Here is a 22,727-nt window from a genome sequence, read left to right as displayed (position 1 = left end):
ACCACTTCCACCTGTTCAGGACACTATTTTATTTTACCTCAGTGCATCTTAATAACTAAATAATATGCTATATTATTTCTTGGAAGTTTTTTCTTTCAATATTGACTTGCCTCAATAAAGACAGTCAGTGGTGATTTAGCTGTTTTCCACACATTCCCCACTTGTAATTCCAAGACTACATGTGCAAGTACTGTACCTTCTCAGAGTTCTACAGCCTTATGTCACTTAGTGGCTAGTGACATATTCAAAGAAATGCTTCACTTCAATGATTTTTGTTTTTGTGTAAACATTAGAGTATAGTCATATAAACACAGTCCAGCCTACTATACACTAGGGCTAAATGGTGCGTCTTATTGCTCTAAATGGGTAATGAGATAATACAATTAAGCATGTCACAGTATAATTAGAGAAAAGTAAACACAGGATATATAAAGGCACTGCTGGCATACATGACATACCTTAACACACTTCTTATATATGAGGATACTCTTAAACCATCAGCAATTTAGTTTAGTAAATACATACATAATATAACCACGTATCAGTTATTAAGTACTGTGTTCTATACTTAATCATATCTACTATATATATTTAATATTAATTACTATTGTGATGGCGTGCATGTGTATGATGTGTGTGTGAGGGTGCATATGTGCCATGGAACAAGTATGGAGGAGGTCAGAGGGCAGCTGACTCCCCAGAGACCTTGCAGAGTAAACACTGTTACTTAGGAACTGGCAAGATGGCTGCTCATCTGCTGTATTTTCATTACTGGCCATGCAGATTTGTTATAGCAGCATGGACCCAAGCATAGGAACAACAGATATGATAGCTTTCAGGGAACGAGGCAATAGGAAGTTTTGAGTTCCATTATAGTCTTATGCCTGTTGTGGCCCTAAAGTCTGTTACATGGTAGACTTCTGCACTATGACACAAATGCTATCACAGCCATGCCACAGAGTCAAATAAGCCATATTTTCTTTTCCTTCCTATCATATGTGTATGTTTCTCTGGGACATTGCTTGTTTTTCTGTTGTGTTTCATTTTCTACTAAGTCAACCTCAGAATCTATGTCTATCAGTCTAAATCTTTAGCCTTTCTTTCTACCTTTATGAGGGTTTTGAATATCAAATCTGGGTAATCAAGTTCCCATAGCAGTGCTTTTTAAAAATAAATAAACAAACAACTCTTTGCCCGCATATACATAAGTGCACCATATGCATGAGCTGACACATCACACTGGCTCATCTATTTTAATTTTTGAGGCAAAGTTGCTTACTGAACCTGAACTTACCAATTTGGCTAGAGGGATTGGCCAGCAAATCCTAGGCATGGCATCCTCCCGCCTCCTTTCCCCAGTGCTGGGACTACAGGAGCATGTCACCATATTTCTTTTCTTTTCTTTATTTTCTTTTCTTCCTTCCTTTCTTTCTTTTTTTTAAAATGTGGGCTCAGGGGATTGAACTCAGCTTCTTATACTTGCAAGCAAGCACTTTACCAAATGAACTATCTCCCTAGCCCTTCAAGGATAGGTTATAAAAATTCAAAAACAAACAAAAACCAAAAGGAAAATACAAATAAACAAACAAAAAAACCTGATAGTAATTGGAAGACATCAAAACAAAATGTTAACAGAGGACGAGTCCCCCAGGTGCTCAGTCACACGGTTGTCTTAATTTCTTGTTGAACAGTTTTAACTTCCACTTCATTTTTCTTGAACTGTTGTTCTCACCCCCCCCCCCTTGTTTTTATACTGGACTTTCCTGCTCCTGTCTTCTTTTAGTTTATAACCATTTAAGTGGTCTCCAATTGTTATATATTACCCTTGTCCTACCAATCACACTGTGGAGCACTTAATACCAATTACAGCTAGTCCCCAATCCTAATAATACTAAAAACAAAACAAACTAGCAAAAAACAAAACAAAACAAAAAGCCAAGCCCAAACAAACAAAACTAGCAACTACTCCAAGAAATTCTCAAATATCAATTCTGAGTATCACAATCTTAAGTACAATGCTACTCTAACCATGCATCTCAGTGAAGAACAAGACTATAAACCACACCAGAAACCCTTTTATATTTTGTTATGATAGAGTTACAAGATTAGTGGCTGACAAGAACCCAGTGGATGAAATAACCAGATTCTATGAAAGTATTTAACACTGTCTCTCCTGGCATCTTCCTTGCAAAATTAATTAAAACTAGACAGGATATATGAGTCTCATGAATTGAAGACTGGCCCAAAGACTGCAAGGAGTGATTACACACTGCCTTAAATCACATTAAAGCAGTGTCTGGTAAAATGTCCATAGAGTATTAGAGTGGTTATAATCTAGTATTTCCATTAGTGCTTGGGAAAGTAAAGAGTATGTTAATTAATGTTGAGTACACACATTAAAATAGAAGCTATCTGTGAAAACCAGTATTACCTACAGCATAAAGGATTTTTAAAGTAAGAAAGATTTGTAAAACCTTTTTAAGAGCTGAATTGTTTCTTTTTATTGCAAATAATTAATACAAAATAATTTTTTTTTTTTACCAAGTCCCATATATACAGGGCTACAAAAAGTTGGTGGGGAGGAAGAGCAGCCACTCCAGGAGACCTAATGACTCTTAATTTATAATTATAAATTACAGAAATGTATAAACTCATAAATAAATGAGAGTTTGGGTCTATACATAATCCTAGGCAGGGCTGGAGATAGCTCAGTGGTTGAGAGCTTATTGTTCTTGCAAAGGAGCCAGAAGGCTGAGTTCCCAGCACCACTTAGCTCACAACCATCTGTAACTCCAACTATAGGGTTTCAAACACTCTTTTCTGGCCTCCACAGGCATGAGGCACACAACTGGTATACATGCACGCGCGCACACACACACACACACACACACACACACACACACACTTAGGTAAAACACTCATACACATAAAATAAAAATAAATAAATATTCAAAACAAATACAAACAATAATTGAGTTAGGTGGTGGTAGCACATATCCCAGCACTCAGGAGGCAGAGGCACAGCCAGGGCTATACAGAGAAACCCTATCTCAAAAAACATAAAAACAAAACAAAAAACAAACCCATACACCAGTAAACCTATGTCCAGCTAAATCATATAGCAACTTTCTTTAATACCAGCATTTCCTTTTAAAAAAATATTTATGTTCATGGGTGTTTTGTTTACATGTCTGTCTGTGTACCACATGTCTGCCTGGTGCCCAGGGAATCCAGAGGAGTGAATCAGATCCCTTGAGACTAGAGTTACAGACAGTTGTAAGCTTGCATAGAGGTACTAGGAATCATAACCTGGTTCTATAGAAGAGCAGCCAATGCTCTTAACTGCTGAGCCATCTCTCCAGCCAACATTTCCTATTTCTTGCTTTGATTTTAGAGACAAAATTTTACTATATAGCCCAGGTTGGTCTTTTAATTCATGATCTTCCTATCTCTAACTCCCGAGTGCTATGATTTCAGAAATCTGGCAGCACACATCCTGCCTAGCCAGCATTTCTTTCCTTTTTCTTTTTTGAGTCAGGGTCTCTTGTATTTCAATCTGGCTTCATTCTTGTTATAGTGAAGGATGATTTTGAACTTCTCTGATCCTTTTGTCTGGGGAACAGTACCCAGGTTTTTGTCGACACTAGACAAGCACTATACCATCTGAGCTACATATCTCCAAGCCCCAAAACTGTGGTTTTATTCAAATACAGAGTGCTTATGGGATGCTTAGAGGAGCCTGGGGTCCTTCTAACCCCAAAAGTAAACCCCTTTACTGGTCCATCTAAATCAAGCATGGCCATCTCATGATCTGGGCATATGAATGTGACCACCATTGTTCAAAGGCATATGCGGGAAATTTGCTTCTGATGTTTTCTGACCGATAAAAAGAGTTCAGAGGGAGGAAAAAAACTTTCTTCTTAGGGCACTACTGACAGTCTATGGTGTAAAACTTGTATCAGCCATCTTGAAAATATGAGAGATGCTAATATAAGAAGGAACTGAGCACACTGAGGGTGATACTAACAGGAGGAGTCTCCAATGCTGACAAGTTGCTGACAAGCAATTGAGAAAATGAAGTACCTCTGTTAGGTGAACATTTCAGCCTCCAGTCCATAGAAGACAGGGTTCTGTAATGTGCAGACACAAGCACCTCATCATTTAAGAAACTAATCACTAGCTATGGCTACCACAACAAACACCAAAGTTTGTGGATTAAATATGATTTTTATTTTTAAATTTTTTTCATTTTATCTTGTTTTATTCTGGTGTATTAATTTTTAATCTTATATTTGACTTTATTATTATCTCTTAGAAGCCTGTTTGTTTTCTAATGAGTCAGGAAGGAGGTGGATCTGGATAGGAGGGGAGGTGGGGAGGAGCAGAGGGAGGTGAAACTGTAATGAGGACATGTGTGAGAAACAAAGCTGTTTTCAGTACATGGAAAAAAAAGAAGCAGTGTTATAGTGCGGGTAATTTTCTGGTTATGAATACACAAAACAAGAGACATCTTATTGAATGAGAGCTATGCTAAAATTCCCAGAAAGCTCAAGAAAAAGAAAATTAGCAAAGTCCTGGTGGGGCATGGTGGAGGGCTTAAACTCCAGCGTTCTGGAGGCAGAGGCAGAGGCAAAGGGACTTTTGGGACTTGACTCTAGCTTTGTCTACACAGTGAGTTCCAGGCTAGCCAGGGCTACATAGTGAGACTCTCTTAAAAACAAACACCCAAATAACATTCTCCCCACCCCCACATGAAGCAACAAAACAGCATCTGGTCAATGATGTCCTTGATTACCCAAACTAAGAAGCTGTGCATTTTCTCTTCTGTAGCTCCAAACCCTCAAGTGCAAAAGCTACAATAAATGACAAAATTTATTTGAAACTGTTTGGAAGATACATAGAAAGTTCTTCGCCTTCACCAGGGCGGAAGGAACTTAAGTTTCATCTTGTAGACTCCAAAGAGAACAAGAATATTTATAGGCAATAGTATAAAATGACTTGTTTAAGAAACACCAGGGACTGAAGAAGTCAGACATTTTCCACCACTGCTTGTGATACTCAATTAGTATGTGATAATAATGCTGGCCAGCTAAGACTTTAGTTCAACACGCCAACACTGAGTACTCACATAAGGAGAAGTATTTAGGGATGGAGAGATAGAGGAGAAGAGGTGCTTGCTATGGAGCCTTACAATCTGAGTTCAGTCCCTGGGACCCACAAAGTAGATCAACTCCCAAATGTCTTTTCTGACTTCGAACAACACACACAAAATAAAAATAATAACTTATTTTAAAGGAAAAAAATCTTTGAGAGTTGGAGAGATGGCACTGGGGTTCAAAGCAATCACTGCTCTTGCAGCAGACCCAGGTTCCATTCCCAGCAACTACATGGTGGCTTACAACTGTCTGAATCTCCAGTCCCAAGGGACCTGACACCCTCTTCTGATGTCCACAGGCTTCTGCAAGTACATGGTACATACATATACTCAGGCACACAGTCCTTATATTAAATAACAAACAAACAAATAAATCTAAAGCCCAATTACACACACATACAAATGCATAGCTTGGTTTTTGTTATTGCTAACAAAGGAATGAGTATGATTTGTAACCAAATGATGCCAATTCTTTCCCTGTTAATATGACTTTATCTGGCTTAAACTAGCAGGACAAAGCAAATCAATAACCTTATCTAGAGGAAATAAAGCCAAGTAAAATTGCACCCCAAACATCAATGTTTATGTCAGTCTTTAGCCCTTTCTTGCTCAGCTGTACAGTCTCCAATCATCCCTGAAATACAAGTGATTGGGTTCTTCTGAGCTCACCAGTAAGGGGAGGGAACATTTATCTACCGTCAATTCACGGGACAGTAATCTCCTTCCCACTCCTCTGATTAGGAACAAGCAGGATGCTAGAGAAAGGCCTCAACAGCTTTAAAAATAAATAAATAAATAAACCCAGCCCCTTCTGCTCCCAGAATACAGAAAAGATTGGCATTAATACAAGAGATGCCGCCATACAAAAGCCAATTCAAAGGAAGAGCAAAAGTTAACCTGGCATTATTACTAGCAGGATAACATACTTGTTAAAAATGTATATTTTAATTTTCTGTATTGCAAAAGGCCCCAATTTGCCCAGGGATCCAGCTAAGCTGCCATTTTCTACAACGGCAGAGTCTAATCTTTATTTAATGGATTTAGCATCTATCTTTACTAGAGTGGTCTCTAAGGAAAAGGGAGGGGAGAACGCAGGGGCAGGGAAGAGCCGATCTGCTCCCTCCCCCTTTCATCCATCTAGCACTCATGTTTGTGTTCAAAATTCAATTACCTCCTTATTGATACTTCACAGAGATATTTAAGCTGCAAACATGAAGCCCTGATTTCCCAAGGGGCCATGCCCCTCTCTATTTCACTGCTCTGCTTCCCCCAGGGTGAATTCCTGAGGCGTCCATATTAATAGGTAATCAGTCACAATTCATTTATTAAACAGCTAGCAAGGTTTATCAGCCTGCCCTGATTAGCCCGAAGAAACCGCTGAATTCCTAATTTATTTATGGAAATGTAAGTGTCTTTTTGAATTCCATTCAGGTCTCGTGGAGGTGTTTTGGTTTAGCACACAGACACCTAACAGGAAGCATAAGCAGCAAGCAGGCTTTCTAGGAAAGAGAGACATTGCTTGACACTAGACAGCAAAGAGCCAGGGACATACACTGCAGAGATTCTTCTGGCCCTAGATTTGGGTCCCCATAATCCTTGGATTAGTGCTTATCTGATTGCTTTCTGTTTACATATAAGAGTTGGAAATGCTGTCACTAGGCAGCCATGACTATCCAGTATCAAGAGGGGGAATAAAAATCAATCTCTGAGATGCTGCTTTTTGATTGGCAGAAAAGTGGCACTTAATAGAGTAGGATTGAGGACCTTAGTGATTTAAAAGACAATAATTCTTAGCAGAGTTTAAACCAGGCTGGACTACAAACCAAAACCACTAACACAATACTTTTCAAGCATTCATTTTAGAATAGTAACTAAATCAGATCCTGTTTTAATCTACCCTGACAAAATAGCATTGCATATACTTTCCACAATTCTAGTCAATTAACAGTTTGCCCAAAATTGCCCATTACTGATTACAAGGCCAATACAGATTAAATAAAGCTCTTAGGAGTAACATTAAAATGTGGCCAAAATGTGCTTAAATAGGTGAAATTAGAATAGAAAGTGTTCTAGGAAATGAGTAGATTCTATTACTAAACCTCCTGCTTCCTACAGAATTATATCCGATTTCTTATGAAAAATGATACAAATATTAAAATGAAAGGATTACTGTCAATATTTCAATGTCAACAAAGAACACAGTTGACACTTATTTTTACTTATACCCCATCAATATTTTCAAATTCTCATCTGCCTTCCTCCACATGAAAAATGTGTATAGTGAAAGACAAGCCTGGCTGAGGGGCATTCCACAGCATCCCTTACCAGCACCTCTCAAAAACCCATCAAGTTTGAAACTAGAAAGTATCATCCTTGGTGAGGTAACCCAGACCCAAAAGGACAGGCATGGTATGTACTCACTTTTAAGTGGATGTTAGCTATGAAGTACAGGATACCCACGCTATAATCAACAGACCCAAAGAAGCTAAATAACAAGAAGGGCCCAAGGGAAGATACTTGAATCTCAGAATGAGAAACAAAATGTTATCAGAGGTGGATAGAGGGAGGGAACAGCATAGGAGAGGATGGAGAGGGGAGGGGGGAGACCAGGTGTGGGGAGAGTCAGGGAGAGGGCCAGGAGAGTGAATGAAAATCCGTGTGGGGTGGGGGAGGAGTAGTAATCTATAGTACATGACAGAGACCTGGGATGGGAGGCTCCAGGGAGTCTACAGTATCTTGGAAAAGTGATATTAAGAATAAAATAAGGAGCTAGAGAGATGGCTCATCCATTAAGAGCACTGACTTCTCTTCCAGAGGTCCTGAGTTCAATTCCTAGCAACCACATGGTGGCTCACAACCATCTGTATATATATATATATATGGAAAGAAAGAGGAGAGAGGGAGAGAGAGAATGATCAGAGACAGAGAGATCAGAGAACAATTTCTTAAAGGATTCTTTTTACTATGTGGGTCCAGAGAGGATCAAACACAGATTTTTCTTAGTGGTACCCAAGTCATTTTGCTGGCCAGAAGAGGCCGTTAGAACCCCTGAACTGTAGTTATACATGGTTGTGAGCCACCATGTGGTGCTAGGAACTGACCTTGGGTCCTCTGTAAGAGCAGCAAGCACCCTTAACTGCTTACCCATTTCTTTAACCCTCTATCTGATAACTCTTGACAGCTATCTCATCTGACTTTAATCTGAGACAAAGTCCTTACAATGAAAATACCAGAGTTCTCAAATCTAATGCTTTCCTCCAGCACCACCATTTATGGAAAAATTGGCATCAAAAGGCGGCCATGCAAATAACATTTTCTTTGTACTAAAATAAACTGCAAAGGCTCAAGAGATGCCTTTGTGGGCACCAGGCATCCAAGTGATGCACCTGTGTACATGTAGGCAAAATACCTAAACACAGAAAAAAAATTTAAATGAACATCAAAACAGATCTACTTTTTTTCTCTTAATTTCTGTTTAATAACACTGTAATCTCCTTATCTATAAATTTCAACCATATCTTTGCCCACAGCAGGCAGTAATGACCTCAATTTTGGGTTACAAAGACATTCTTAAATATTAACACTCCCTGAAATAATAACATAGTAAAAAAACTTCTCAAGGCTTTTTCTACAATTTTATGTAGAAACCTCTGTATTCTATATATTTCTGAACTCTAAATCTTGTTGGTTCATTCAAGAAAATAATATAACAAATGAAAAAAGAATTCTTGCCTACTTGTCCCTCTTATGAGATCCTCCATTCCTATTGAAAAGTTGCTATGATTCACCTCATGTACCCACCTAAGTAAAAACTTCAAAGGAAGTGCTGCCATCTACTGAATAGCATTATAAACCTTTCGGTAATCCAGTGGCATCTCATTCAGTGATGCACTAAGAACAAAATTTTAATATTGAGGATGTTTGTGCTAAAAAGAAAAAAAACAATAATAAAAACCAAAAAATTGAGGCGGACATGTTAACACACACATTTAATCGCAGCACTTGGGAAGCAGAGACAGGCAGGTCCCTATGAGCTCAAGGCCAAATCTAGTCTGCATAGTGAGTTCCAGGCCAGCCAGGGCTGTACAGTGAGACTGTATTTCAAAAGACAAAACAAAGAAAAATAAAACCTAAACTTTAAGGCACAAAATCACTGTGCATGTTAATAGCCGGCAGTGAGAAGAAGAGCCCCAGAACACATCTCTTCCTGTCTGGCTAGAAGGCCACCGTTGTTCAATATCCTTCTTCCTGAGCTTCAAACACCAAATCCAGCTGTAAGAGCTACATTTCAGCCTAAGGAGAAAATGGCTATTTGCACTTTTCTTTTAAAACTTTTAATTTTAGACACATAACATATCTATGTAAATATGTTATATATATACATATATACATAAAACTGTGTACGTATATATAAGAAACTCTACAAAATCACATATTTATGAAACAACAAAATACAGAGAATGACTATAGTCACCCAGATGTCACCACTCATCTTATCCGTCCTCCCAGCCATCCGTCCATAAGTAATCCCAAGGCAACCCTTATCTTGAATTGGTAGAGTGAGATGGATACTGTGCTCTTCTGTAGTTTGTATCACTTAATGTTTCTACAATGACCTATGCTACTGAGTACAGCTAACCCTTTGTGTATTTTTATAATTATGATCTATTACATTCTTTTAAAATGTTTATTTATTTAATGTGTATGTGTGCAAGAGTATATTTATGTGCACTGCATGTATTCAGAACCCAAAAAGGTCAGAAGAGAACACCGGATCCTGGGAACTGAGTTATGGGTGGTTGTGGGCTATCACCTAGGGGTTGGGAAACAGATCTGGGTCTCCAACAAGTGCCTAACCATATCTTGATCCTCTCTTATAGGCTTGCACATAAATGACTACGTTATTCAGGCTATTGACAATTCACTTAAGATTATCTCCAGCCACCTCCCTAACACTGCAGGACTCTTTTGATACACAAATTAATGATTTTCAGGTTTTAGCATATACATCCAGCACTAGAATCACTGTGTCATGGGGTACATGTCTAAACAGCATAGCAGATTTTGCCTAGCATTTTTCCAAAATGGTTGCACCTTCTCTGCATACTCTCATTTGCTTTTTGGCTTCTCTGATGTATATCCAGCTTTAACTTCATCAGGGACTGTGAGCTAAAGAGCCCTTTATAAATTATGGAGCCTCAAATGTTCTATAACAAAGTGAATGAGCATTTGCTAATTCAGGGACAATATTTAATCTACAAATTATCTGAGGTTAAAGGAATCTGAAACATTATGAAGCAGGCAGAGTGCTTAAGGAAAGAGAGGTCAGAAAGCTGCTGGGATCACCATGTTTTCCACAGACTCTGAGGCTCTCTCACCTGGATCTGGGGTCCAGGGATTACTAGAAAGAAGCCCAGCTTGATGCAGGAAATATACCTGAAGCTCCAGTCAAGCACTCTGAACCAGGACCTGTCTCCTCAAGAGATAATGCTTCTTATTTATTGCTTTGTGGTTTTGGGGTGAAATTCAGAACTTTGTGTATGCTAGACCTACTAAATTACTTTATATTCTTTTCAGACAGTGTCTCTCACCTTGTAGCCCAGGCTGGCCTTAAACTCCTGGCACTAGTCTCCTACTGAAGGCTCCCACATGCTCGGATTACAGGCAACAGCCACCATGCCATCCATGAATTTGGCTTTTTGAAACAGCCAATATTATATAGTATCTAGCTTTAGGCTGGCTACAAAAGCATGATATAGCCCAGGCTGGCCTCAAACTAACAATCTTCCTGTCCCCACCTCAGTGTCGTTTATGTACATATGATATAATACAATCTAGTTTAGATGATATGTTTTTCAATAACCAGTAAGTTATTTTAGTTAGAATTCAAAGACATTTTTATACTCTAACTTCCTTTTTTTATGATCATATGAAATATGTTTAAAATACTTTCTTAAAATCAAGGTATTACTGGAATCGAATGGAATTACTGTAATTAGAGCCTCTCCCCGCAGGATTTCTTCTATCTGTTGTGACAAAGATCCTTGTCAATAAAGTGAGAATACTGTGCTTAACCTCCTTCAAGACTGCCAAGCAGGCCCGGCAGTCTTATCTCATCATGATGTCTCAACTTAAGGGCAAAAAGGAGACAGCTGCCAGAATATTTTAACACCCATGAATTTAGAGAATTGCTTTGCGTCAGTCTAATCATTTTGTGGAGTTATAAACATATCTGCTACAAAGGTGGTGCTATAAGTATGTGTCTTTATATAGCTCAGGGTAATAAAACATTGCTCAGTCCTGGGTCAAAACCTGCCAAGACAGAGCTGATATATATCAGGGCTTCTACAAAATTTTAATACTGTTCTTGCTAATTCTTTTTAAAGGATTCTTGAATAGTTAAAAAAAAATTAGCTGCAATAGTAGCTAACTGCTTCAGAGTTTTAACGAGCCCTGCCTAATGAATATTTAAAACCATCATTACATATCATAAAAAAATAAACATTTGACATGGAAAAGACATTTTAAAACAGAATATTTATTTTAAAAGAAGGGTTTTTCAGATTTCAATGGATAGTAAATCCATTCAACACAGAAAGCAAACATAATCAAAATCATTGGCAAGGTACAGGTCAAATGCACTAGGCCAGAGATTCACAACAGTGGTAACTTTCCCATTTTTCTGTTACCACTCACAGGCTTAATAGGACAAATATGGAAAGGCACTATATACTTCAGTGGCCAAGTTATGCCATATGATCTGCTTCTCTAACTGTTTAATTACTGGTCTATATGTGTAGAAACAGACAAACCAGCAATGGTTTTTACTGGACTGCCAACATGGGAAATAGATATGAGGAAAAGGATTTGAGTTGGCCAATGTAATAGCGACTGCTATACAGAATGACACATTTTACATGGACTCTGACATGGAGGAGCGAGCCAATTTACCCCTGATAACATAAGGGTTGTTTTTTAATTTCACTTTCTCCATGGCCTACTCTCATCTCTCATGCCTCTAAACTATGCTACTAAGTGGCTAGCATGTAGTACATTGTCTTCACTGTGAGCAACCATCTTATAAATTGTCTTGATTCTCTAACAAGGCCATTAATGCTTTGAGAGATGCTTATGTATTTGACACACAAAGTCTAGCACACTGCTTTTCAAAACAGCCCATAATAAATGTTCTATTTATTATCCTTATTATAATATACACGTCTTAAGAAATAGATGTTAACCCTTGGTAGGACCCCAGATACTAAAATACTAGGGAAGATCAGAAGATAACTCAAACTCATCTTGGAAACTGTAAGGAAGAGAAGTGAAAAAGACTCAATGACCTGAGATAATACAACCAGTATGCATGAAGGGAAGCAGGCTTGTAAGAAAGACTCCATCACATTCCTTCATGATTCTTTTTTCCTCATACAATGTAAAATAGAGACATCACTCACATATGGTAAAAATAAGGACCTCTCTTTTTAAAGTTATAGTGAACTGCACATAAAACTTACATTGTGCATTTTAAAATGCAAAATTCATCTGTTATCATTAGGACAATTAATATCAAACAAACCTTTTTCACTCTCTACAATTGAAACCATTAAAAACCATTAAACAAAACAACGTGTTCTCTCTCCTCCAGCCAGCACCCACTAGTGTGCTTTAGTTTCTATGGGTCAGATCATTTTAGTCACCTTATGTGAGTGGAGTTGTATGGTATTCATCTTACTGTCACTTTTCTTTCTTCACTTAGTGTAATATCCTCAAAGTTATCCGTCAGATCTTCCTCCTTTCAAAGCTGATTGACAGTCCATGTGTTGTCACTGCACTGGCTGTTAGCCATCCGTCCTCTGTCAATGCAGCTTACTTTCCTTACCACCTCCTCAATGGTACTTTTACAGCACAAAGTTCTGAACTCTGCTGGACCTTACCTGTTTCCCCATTTCTAAACATTATGCTTGCTTTTTTTTTTATTACATCTAAGAAGCTGAAGACTCCTGCAGAGGGAAGACCCTCACTCAAGTCTCGGGATAACACGACCCCCCAAGAACTCATGAGAGACCGTCCTTGCTACAATTACACGAGGTTTATTGATGAACCAGTGCACTGGGGTCGAGACTCATATCCCACGCTGGGGTAAAAGAGCCAGACCCCAAGTGGCTGGAAGAAGGGGTTTTTAAAGGAAAAAACCACAACCAAGGGGGGAGGGAGTACGTCATTGGAAAATGCCAAAAATACCAGTGAAGAATCACAAGGGAAACACCCAGTTTCTCAAGAATGTTTATAAGGTGTTATTTTAACTTTTATGGTTTTATGGTCAGTCAGCTCCTGAAACAGAGTCACTGAACCGGCTATCCTACATTTTTGGCTCTACTCTACCTGTTAGGGGTCTTCTACTTTACCTGTTAGGGGGTCAGGATTTATCCTGGTCTTTCAATCAAACTGTAACCTTACTGCCAAGATGGTGGCATACGCCTTTAATCCCAGCATTTAGGAGGCAGAAGCAGTTCAAGGCCAGCTTGGTCTATAGAGTAAGTTCTAGAACAATCAGGAATACGTACAGAAACCCTGTCTTGGGAAAAAAAAAACCCAAACAAACAAAAAAAACCAAAATTGTAACCCTATCAAAGATACCTCCAGAGACACCCTATATCCTCATTTACTGAAAGTATGTGTGTGAGAAGTAACCATTTGAGATATAACTCGAAAGCTCTCAAAAATGGTATACATGCATACCCAAGGCACTTAATGGCAACTCTTCTTTGAGAAACCTACATGCTCATTAATGGGCCTTATTCTTCTTGAGTACCTTTCTATATTTAATAAACTTCAACTCTGCTTCATACTGGCTTTTACTGAAATTCTTTTTTGTATACAAGTCAAGGACTCAGTTTTACCTGAGTTGAGGTCTCCTAATAGACTAAGGAAATTCTTCAGGCTGCTGCAGGTGACAGCATAGTGCTGTGCCACTGTGTCTCCCTGTCCTTGCCTTTGCTGACAACAGCTTTGAAGTTGTGAAACTAGAAATTAGAAGTCCTTCAATTTGTTTCTTTGTAAGACTGTTTACCCATTTGGATGTGTTGCAATACATGTGACCCTGAAGATTAGCTTACTAATTTCTGCAAAACCAGTCTCATTATTGATTAAATTGGAGGTGAGACAAAAAATAAAAATAAAAAGCCTAGTTAAATGGCTTAGTGGGTAAAAGCACTAGCTGTGTCAAGCCTGATGACTTGAGTTCAATCCCTGGAACCCACATGATGCCAAGAGAACAAACTCTAACTTGTCTCCGAACTCCACAAGCATGCCGTTAACTCTTCACACACACATAAATAAATGCAAAAAAAGCAAAAACAAAACAAAATGGACAAAGGTTGTTTCCTTATGTAAGAGTCCATAGTTTTCAGTCCTAATAGATTTCCCTCTTGTTTATACCTATCAAACAAATATCAACACACATATAGATGGTAACAGCCCATCGTGCACACATTCATTTTACATGCTATCAGTAAACAACAAAAGCAGAGAAGAAATGAAATTTCTAAGACCAGAAGTAGAGACAATAGTAGATCTCGCTTCTGGCACAAATAATTATTCTTTTCCCAACAACATAAAAACCTTCCTTCAATTCCTTTCTTATTTTTTGGGGGTGGGGAGGGGTGGCTTGGGGTGAGGTGGTGGAAGAATTGTGCAAGGGACCAAATCCAGGGCTTTGCCCACACTTTTCAAGTGCTCTATTAATAAGCTATATCCCCTGGCCCCAAAATGACTTATAATAAATGAAAATGTCTTTGTTTACATAAATCAAGAGAGAGAAAAAGCATGTATCAGACAATGGATATCTATTATGTTCCAATTAATGCAATTTACTGGTGAAAATCCCAGATAACCAGACATCCTTTGAGAGCCGTTAAGAGTCTCACTGACTCTTCCACACTGTGGTAACATTATGGTTTGGATACTAAGTGTTTCCCCAATATACAAAAATCCTGACCTGCAGCTAGCTGGCACTAATGATACAGGTTCACAATACAGGGCACCTAAGTTCACCTATGGTTTAATATACTGATAAATCATGGCAGAAAGGGCTCTTAGGAGGCAAGTCTGGAAGGGTATGGTTTTTAAGGGTATATATTGTTTCTGGATTCTCCCTGTTTGTCTCAGTTTTTCTGCTTTCCAGTTGCCAGGAGACAAGAAGCTTTCCTTTGTCATATCTTTCCCTAACACTTTTTTCTTTTAGGTGAGTTCTCTGGGATGTCATCCTGTAGCAACAGAAAGCTAACCCACAAAATGTGTAGTCTGTATGGAGAAAACAATGATATTCCCTGCTAATCTGAGAGCCTTAGGACACACACACACACACACACACACACACACACACACACACACACACAAAGCCTTTTTAAAAGGTTCCCAGTTTAGGAAAAAGAAGACTCAGATATGGGGCAAGTCACCCCCCCCCAAAACACACACGTACACACCATTTAGGTTTTCTCTTATCTTCAAAATGAATCTTACAACAGCTGGGCCCAGACTCTGTTTTGACTTCTCTAAAAATTGCAGGCTGGCTTAGACTCAGCTCTTGACTCTCAGTCTCTCAAATGCAATTGCTGAGATTATTGGTATAAGTCACCATACCAGGGCAGAGGGTTTTCTGTCTTGTTTTTATAATTTTTAACTCCAAATCCTACAGCAATGTCCCTTCTCCTTAATAGTTGTAAACTGTCAACTGGAGCACAACTACTTAAGATCATGTTCCTTTGCATATATTATATATTCACCAGCGTCCCCAAACGTTAAGCACAAAGCCTGGTACACAGCCTGGGAAATTCTGAATTCCTACAAAGATGAGAGCTCTTACTGGAGATCAGGAGATCTAAAAGAAGTCATTATCATGCCTTGTGGGAGGAGAATTTCAGTGAAATTATTTTCCCAGATACTGAACAGCACTTAATCCTGACAAGGCAAGAGGGTGAGGCAAACGTTTAGAGGCCACACACAAAGGTGAATGGAAGAACTGAACGAAGGGCTGAGAGATGGGTTGGATGGAGTGTCAGAGGCATGGACTAAGGAATAGGTAGGAGGACCTTGGGGATTTAAACTCTAACACAGGAGCCGCTGACATCATAACCACCATACAGCTTTTGGGGATAGAACCACTGATTCATTTGAAGGACGCTTTTACTTCATGAAGATGTCTCTGGAAATACTGTTTCATTGCCTTACTCCTCCTTTCCTCTCCTACCGGCCTCTTTCTCCAGGGATCTCTTGAAATGTACCCTTTTCTGTTTAGTTGACTTGATGACCTACAGCAGCCCCTCCTAATCTGGCACTTAGCTCTCTTGAGTTTAAAGATTCAGGCAAGTTAAAATGTTACTAGTAATTCAACATGTTTTATTAAAACATTTATTTTTGAGGGAAAACCACTTTAGGTACCTCTGGTACCTAAAAAAAAAAAAGAATGATTTACTTAAAAGCTCACGTGAGTAACCTAACTTTCATTAACTCTGCCTTCTTTTCAGAGGAAAAGTAATGAGTTCAGGGTTCTAATAAACTTTGGAATTCATAAAGGCACCTCAAAGTCCTACGTGGAAAGTGATTAGTTAATTCTCTAATTTGTCCCAAAAGTTCCAGATGTTCATTTTAAAGGGAGATTCATGAACCTTCCAAAAATGTAAAAGCCATTCTCAGCTCATAGAGAAAACAAAAATCATTGTAGAGCAGTTTGCTAACCTTCAGTTAAAAGTGGTGCTGTCCAATACAATAGTTGACTAGTAAGTTGCATGTGGCTACTGTGAGCATCTGCTAGTGTGGCTGGGGATTCTAAAATTTATTTAATTAATGACTTTGAACAGACACATGTAGCTGGTGGTGACTATTTTAAACAGCAGAGGCTTGGAGGCCCTCCAACAAGAGAAGCTTAAGAAAATGCTATACCTGTCTTAGTAAATTATTATTACTAAACTAAGAGCTATACACTATCTCAATATTTAACATCAAGGACAGAAAAAATAATCAGTCATAGACAAAACAAAATCAGTTTAGAAAAAAGGAAACTTTAAGTTCTAAGGCCATGCAGCGTCCCCAGTTTTAACACACATGAATTTTCTACTCTTCAACTAGTAAACAAGAGTCTCTCACTGACGCCATATGCAACTAAGGTAGGTTTGCTCCCCCAAGAAGACAACGGAATGGCTCCCAGAGTTTGCTCCTTTCATTACACTGCCCACTCCCTGCCAGGCCCTTAAAGCTCACAGGAAGCCTAACTCCTCATTTCCATGCATTAACAACTCCCCAAGTTCATTAATGCACCTAAAAGCTTGATTCATGGGACTTCTGAAGCAGAAAATGAAGGGAAAAAACATTAATTCAATTTTAAAGGATGTCTCTATAGATGCCTTGAATTACATTCAAAGTTCTTTCTCCTAGTTATGTGGAGAACACTTTTCATTTACCAAAGGAAAGAATGAAAAAATATATAACAGGGAACACTGTCTGTCTTTCTGATGACACATGACAAGATTCATTCTAACACCTAAAAGTTTTGCCTTTTGCATTTCTGATTTTAAAACAATCCTGAATTAAACACTCCTGAAGAAAGGAAATTCACATGAGAAATCAAATTTGAACCATACATAAGAGCAGAAACTATGACCACGACCAAATGTGACAATAAGTATTAAGTCGAATTACCTACTGAGAGTCTTAAGTTGTTTTACCAACACAATGAGAGTCTATGTAAAATTAAGAACAGTGAAGTGGACCTATATGCAAAATACATTTACAATATATATAAATATACACAAAATATATCTGAGATGGTAAGGTAAAAAGTCACAACATGTGTAAATTATCTATAACCGTATAATTATAAATATAAACCTAAGTACAGAGCATGCCTGTTTAAGATCATGGAGAAACTCGGGTGGCAATGGTCACCTCTGATAAATTCAGCACATAATGTGCTTTTCTTTTGATATTCTATTCTCCCATGCTATCTAAATTTCTTCACATGAAGAGCTTGTATTACTCCTAAGTTTGTAATAATATTCCCTTCAGAGTCCATGGAGAGCTCTAAACTGGTTCCTTTAAAAAGGAGTATGTGGCTTTTCTTTGCTATTGCAGTGTCCATAATTTAAATAAAAAGTCAAAGTGATTCTTTTTGTATTTGAAGCCACTATAGCATTCCAAACACTGCCTTTGTTCATGAATTTCCATAGCGGGCAGGAAAGAGGAGTGCGGGGGGAAATCACACAACAGTATTATGACACTTCAAATAGGACTTGGGTAGGGCAAGACAATCCACAAGTGCCAACCAGTTCCAGGGCTGGAGAAATCTCAGGAGAGCCATCACATTTCAATTACCATCACTAACATTACTTATTATGTGGCCTGCTCCAGTCCCCCAGGAAGGCAGCTTGTGATGATAATACCCAGCTTCTGCTTGTAAAACAATTCATTAGGCAAAGCAGAACAGCTGGGGCAGCCACGTGCCACACTCTCAAAGCACCGCCCCACTGGGACCTCTGGCCCAGATTTCCCTTTTCATGAGGGACAGCTACCACCCCTCTGACAGCTGTAGAGTTCTCCAGGGATACTTCAAGTTTAATCAGTACTTCCTGCACTGCAGAGGGCCATTTGATTTCTAACATAAACTAATGGCACTCCTCTCTGCAGGTTACACCAGACATCAGATAAGAGGCTTTAAGACAGTTTTATCTTGTTCTAAAGCTCAAGAGTTAATGAGGCAGCAAAAGATACTGTCATAGAGCCCTGGTGTAGCTATATTATCCAATAAACAGACTCTCTCCTAGACAGGTTTAATATGGATCAAGGAGGTAAAGACTGCTGGTTTAATATTGATCCTATTGGAAGGACGAGAATCTTCACCATAAGCAGGACAAACTCATGCACAGTATGCAGCAGGCAGAACGCTACATAGAAGATAAAGAATTGCCTTTAAAAACCAGGAGAAAGATGTTTCTCCCCCACTGTAAGTAAACAACACAAACTCACACGGCATTTAAAGCTAAGTTTTTTTGTTTCTTTTAAATGTTTCTCAGTAAACCTACTTCCATGTGTTTTGCTGAAAACTGTTCTTGCTAGCTTTATTGCCAATTAAAATGTCTAATTAAAAACAGCTTTACACTATTATATAAAATATTATTATAGTAAATATTATGTATATTGTTTTAAAATAATAGCTTTTTAAAATGTATCATCTACAAATCACATTTCCTTTTTTTAAATGGTGAGAATTGCCTCTAACTTCTAAATTTCACACAGACCTTCCTTAATCATTCAATCAATCATAATACTAAAAGGCTCTTGTAGGCAAGGCTATGTATGTCAAACACAATAAAATAAAATCTAGCCCCTGGTTCACTAATCTCTGCTATTGTGTAAAACAAAACATTACCAATCCCTCTCTCCTTATATCTTGGAATCTGCTTTGTTAAATACACAGAAATCAGAAAACTAAACACTTTTCTTTCCATACTAGAAATATCTGCCACAGACCTTTCCCCAGCAATTAAAAAAGTTGAATATTTCTGGAATATCAGCTTATTCCCTAAAAAGTAAAAAGAATTGAGACCCCCACCCCCATTTATTTTCACTTTAAAATGCTGAAAAATCTCTAAAAGGCCTGAGGCTCATCACCAACCTTCAGTCTAAAGGCTGCCTCCAGGTTTTAGAAAACAATTTCCACAAGATTCTTGGCAATCTGGTTCTTCCCTGCCAAATCCCACCCCCCACCCCCCATTTTTTTTGTTTTTGTTTTCTGTGACAAGGTTTCTCTGTAGTCCTAGTTATCTTGGAATTCACTCTGTAGAGCAGACTGGCCTTGAAGAAATTCACCTGTCTTTGCCTCTTAGCTGGGACTAGAGACTTACCCCCACCACCGCCACGCTTTAAGAGTTTATTCTCAGTCTGAAGTATACTCATCCCACTGACACTCAAATGCCACCAAGTACCATTTCAAGTTTCACCTCTCCCAAAAGTTGTTCCTGAATTCTTCACCTCACCATTCCTCCTTTGGAGCCTGCAGAACACATGCTCAGAGAGTACTCATGTGAGATGAGCAGGGTGTGAGAAAGGCAAGAGGAAGCAGAGAAGGCCAAGTTAAAGATGTTGTTTACCCTAAGAACAGCAGAGCCACTGAGGGGCTAAGTGAGGGAATGGGGCCACCTGTCCATCTGTGTTTCAAAGCTGTTCTAATTGTACCATGTGGCGGACATTGGAGAAAAGAACAATTCTACAGCCAGAAGATCCAAAATAAAGAGTTCATGATAAAGTATGCCGTCAAGGAACAAGTTAATAAACTCAATATTCTGGAAAAAAATGATAGCTACTTAGGTGATTAAGTTTGTTGTAGCAAAAATAGCAAATAGTCAAGGAAGCTGGAGTTCAGAATTTAGTATAAGAATGCAATGGCATTTACAAAGAATATTGGATTTAACAGAAAAACAACAACAAAATGCTACACAATCCCATGGGACCCCCCCACACCTAGATGAAGAGCTACAGAAAATAAATGACTACCGGGAGAGGCAGAATTAGTCTCCCCAAGGGATGAGACCCTGAATGGTTATTCAATACCAAGTGATCTGTCCTAAAAACATACATACAAGCAATACTGAACATACTCAGCAGGTTGTATTTATATATTTCTACACATGTATGTGCTTGTGCATGCTCGAACACACACACACACACACACACACACACACACACACCAATAATAATAAAAAGAAAAACACCACATTAAGAACTCAAGAACCATCCCTTCTGCCAATAGCCTGCAGATCAACACTGCAGCCGAAGCTCCAGTGTCCAGCCTGGCTACTCTCCGGTGTCACTGAGGAGGTTGCCTGTCCACTTTAAAGCTGAAGACACATGACTGACCTCCCTCAACCTCTGTTTTTGTTAAACTTAACCCAAAGCTATGGAGAAAGCCCATTTAAAGAACAGTAGTACTCACTAGCAATGAAATATTTTTAATGGGCTGCTCTTTTACAAGACATTTTTTGTGTCTAATACTGACTTTTGACAGCGGATACCAGCAGAAGCAGGCAGTTTTCTTTGCTTTCTTTCGTAGATATGTACTTCCCACTCCCAACTCAAACCGTATTCTGGTAAAAAATTTTCTTAGTAATAACAAGCTTCTTAACCTAACCAATTACAAAACCCATTTCCATCAGAAATATCTAGAAATTGTACCTTCTTTTGACTTGAACAAACATAGAGGTGAAACTTTCTGTACTTACAATTAGATTACATAAAACTGACATAAGAAAAAAGAAAGGTTTGTACCAAAATGGATGTCAACTACAGGCATTCACTAAGGAAAACAGTTTTAAGTTCATAAAATGAGATGTGGGTAGCAACAAGTGAATAACTTGAGATCCTGTTGGTTATTTTTAGATTGCTGCTTTATAGAAGACATGGTAGCCTACAGTACAACTCTTCCAAAGAATTAGGTGACAATGTAGTTTCACAAGATTATACTGTGAAGAATAATGTTGATGTGATAGGAAAGTGTTAAAAACTAAAAAGAAACTCTCCTGTTCTAAAGGAGGTCAAGAATGTCTGGAGTCAGAGACCACACCCAGACACAACAGTTAACCCACTGCTGAAGAAACTCTACACTAAGATGAAAGGAAAGATAAAAATCAAAACTTTTGGATAGTTTTTGAAAATAGTCTTACTATATATATAGTTCAGGTTGACCTGGAATCTACTCTGTAGCCTAGGCTGGCCTTGAACTCATAATCCTCCTGAGTAGGTATACTAAAAAGAAAACATTTGGTCAGCAGTTCCACCTATTTAAATGTTAGCTCTCTTAATTTTCAGATTCTTACCAAACTGCTATTTAAAAAAAAAAAAAAAGCCACCAAAGACATTCTAAAAAGTACCCCCCCACACATACACCCATTTTTTGAGACAGTGTTTTATTATGCACCTCAGCTTGTCTGGTGGAATTTGCTATTTAGACCAGGCTAGCTCTAACTCATAGAGATCTGCCCATCTCTACCTCCCAACAGGATGCTGAGATGGAAGATGTGCGTCACCACACCATATCAGCCTCTTAAAAGCCTTCTTAAAGGCAGGTAACATTGAGACATTTTCTCTAAGAGTGCCTTTCTCAGGGTGAATGGCTGCCAGCAATCCACTTTAGGCAACTGGAAAACATTTGAGAAGACAAGGCTGACAGTCTTCATTTTAACTTTAACTAGAAATGAGTGTTCTGAAAGAGAAAGTGTCTTAGAATGCTAAGAAAAGGAAGGTGGGGGGGGGGGGAGTTTAGTATCAGCAGTGATAGGAAAGGGAAGGCATCTTAAAGGTGCTGTTATATACAATGAAGTTAGAAAAAAAGGACTCTTCACATTTAATGTGCAATTAATACCAATCTAAGTTGTGTCTTCATTTAGGGAATGAACATCACATGTCCACGTACCATTTAACACAGCCTAAGGAGTCATCTGACCACACACAAGCAAGTGAGCAACCATGAGAGGCCAAGGTCTAGCATCAATTGCTAGCAAGCATCCCTACCTAATCTAGC

At 38.6% G+C, this 22,727-nt stretch overlaps 1 protein-coding gene across 1 annotated transcript in view; it reads right to left on the bottom strand.

Annotated features, from left to right (window-relative positions):
- Positions 1-22,727, bottom strand: part of LIN52 (lin-52 DREAM MuvB core complex component) — a 75,220-nt gene that overhangs the window by 21,623 nt on the left and 30,870 nt on the right. The gene's annotated exons all lie outside the window — the stretch shown is intronic.

This window comes from Micromys minutus (assembly GCF_963924665.1).
Source record: "Micromys minutus genome assembly, chromosome: 1".
Classification (NCBI taxonomy): domain Eukaryota; kingdom Metazoa; phylum Chordata; class Mammalia; order Rodentia; family Muridae; genus Micromys; species Micromys minutus.
This window is presented reverse-complemented; position numbering and strand designations above follow the sequence as displayed.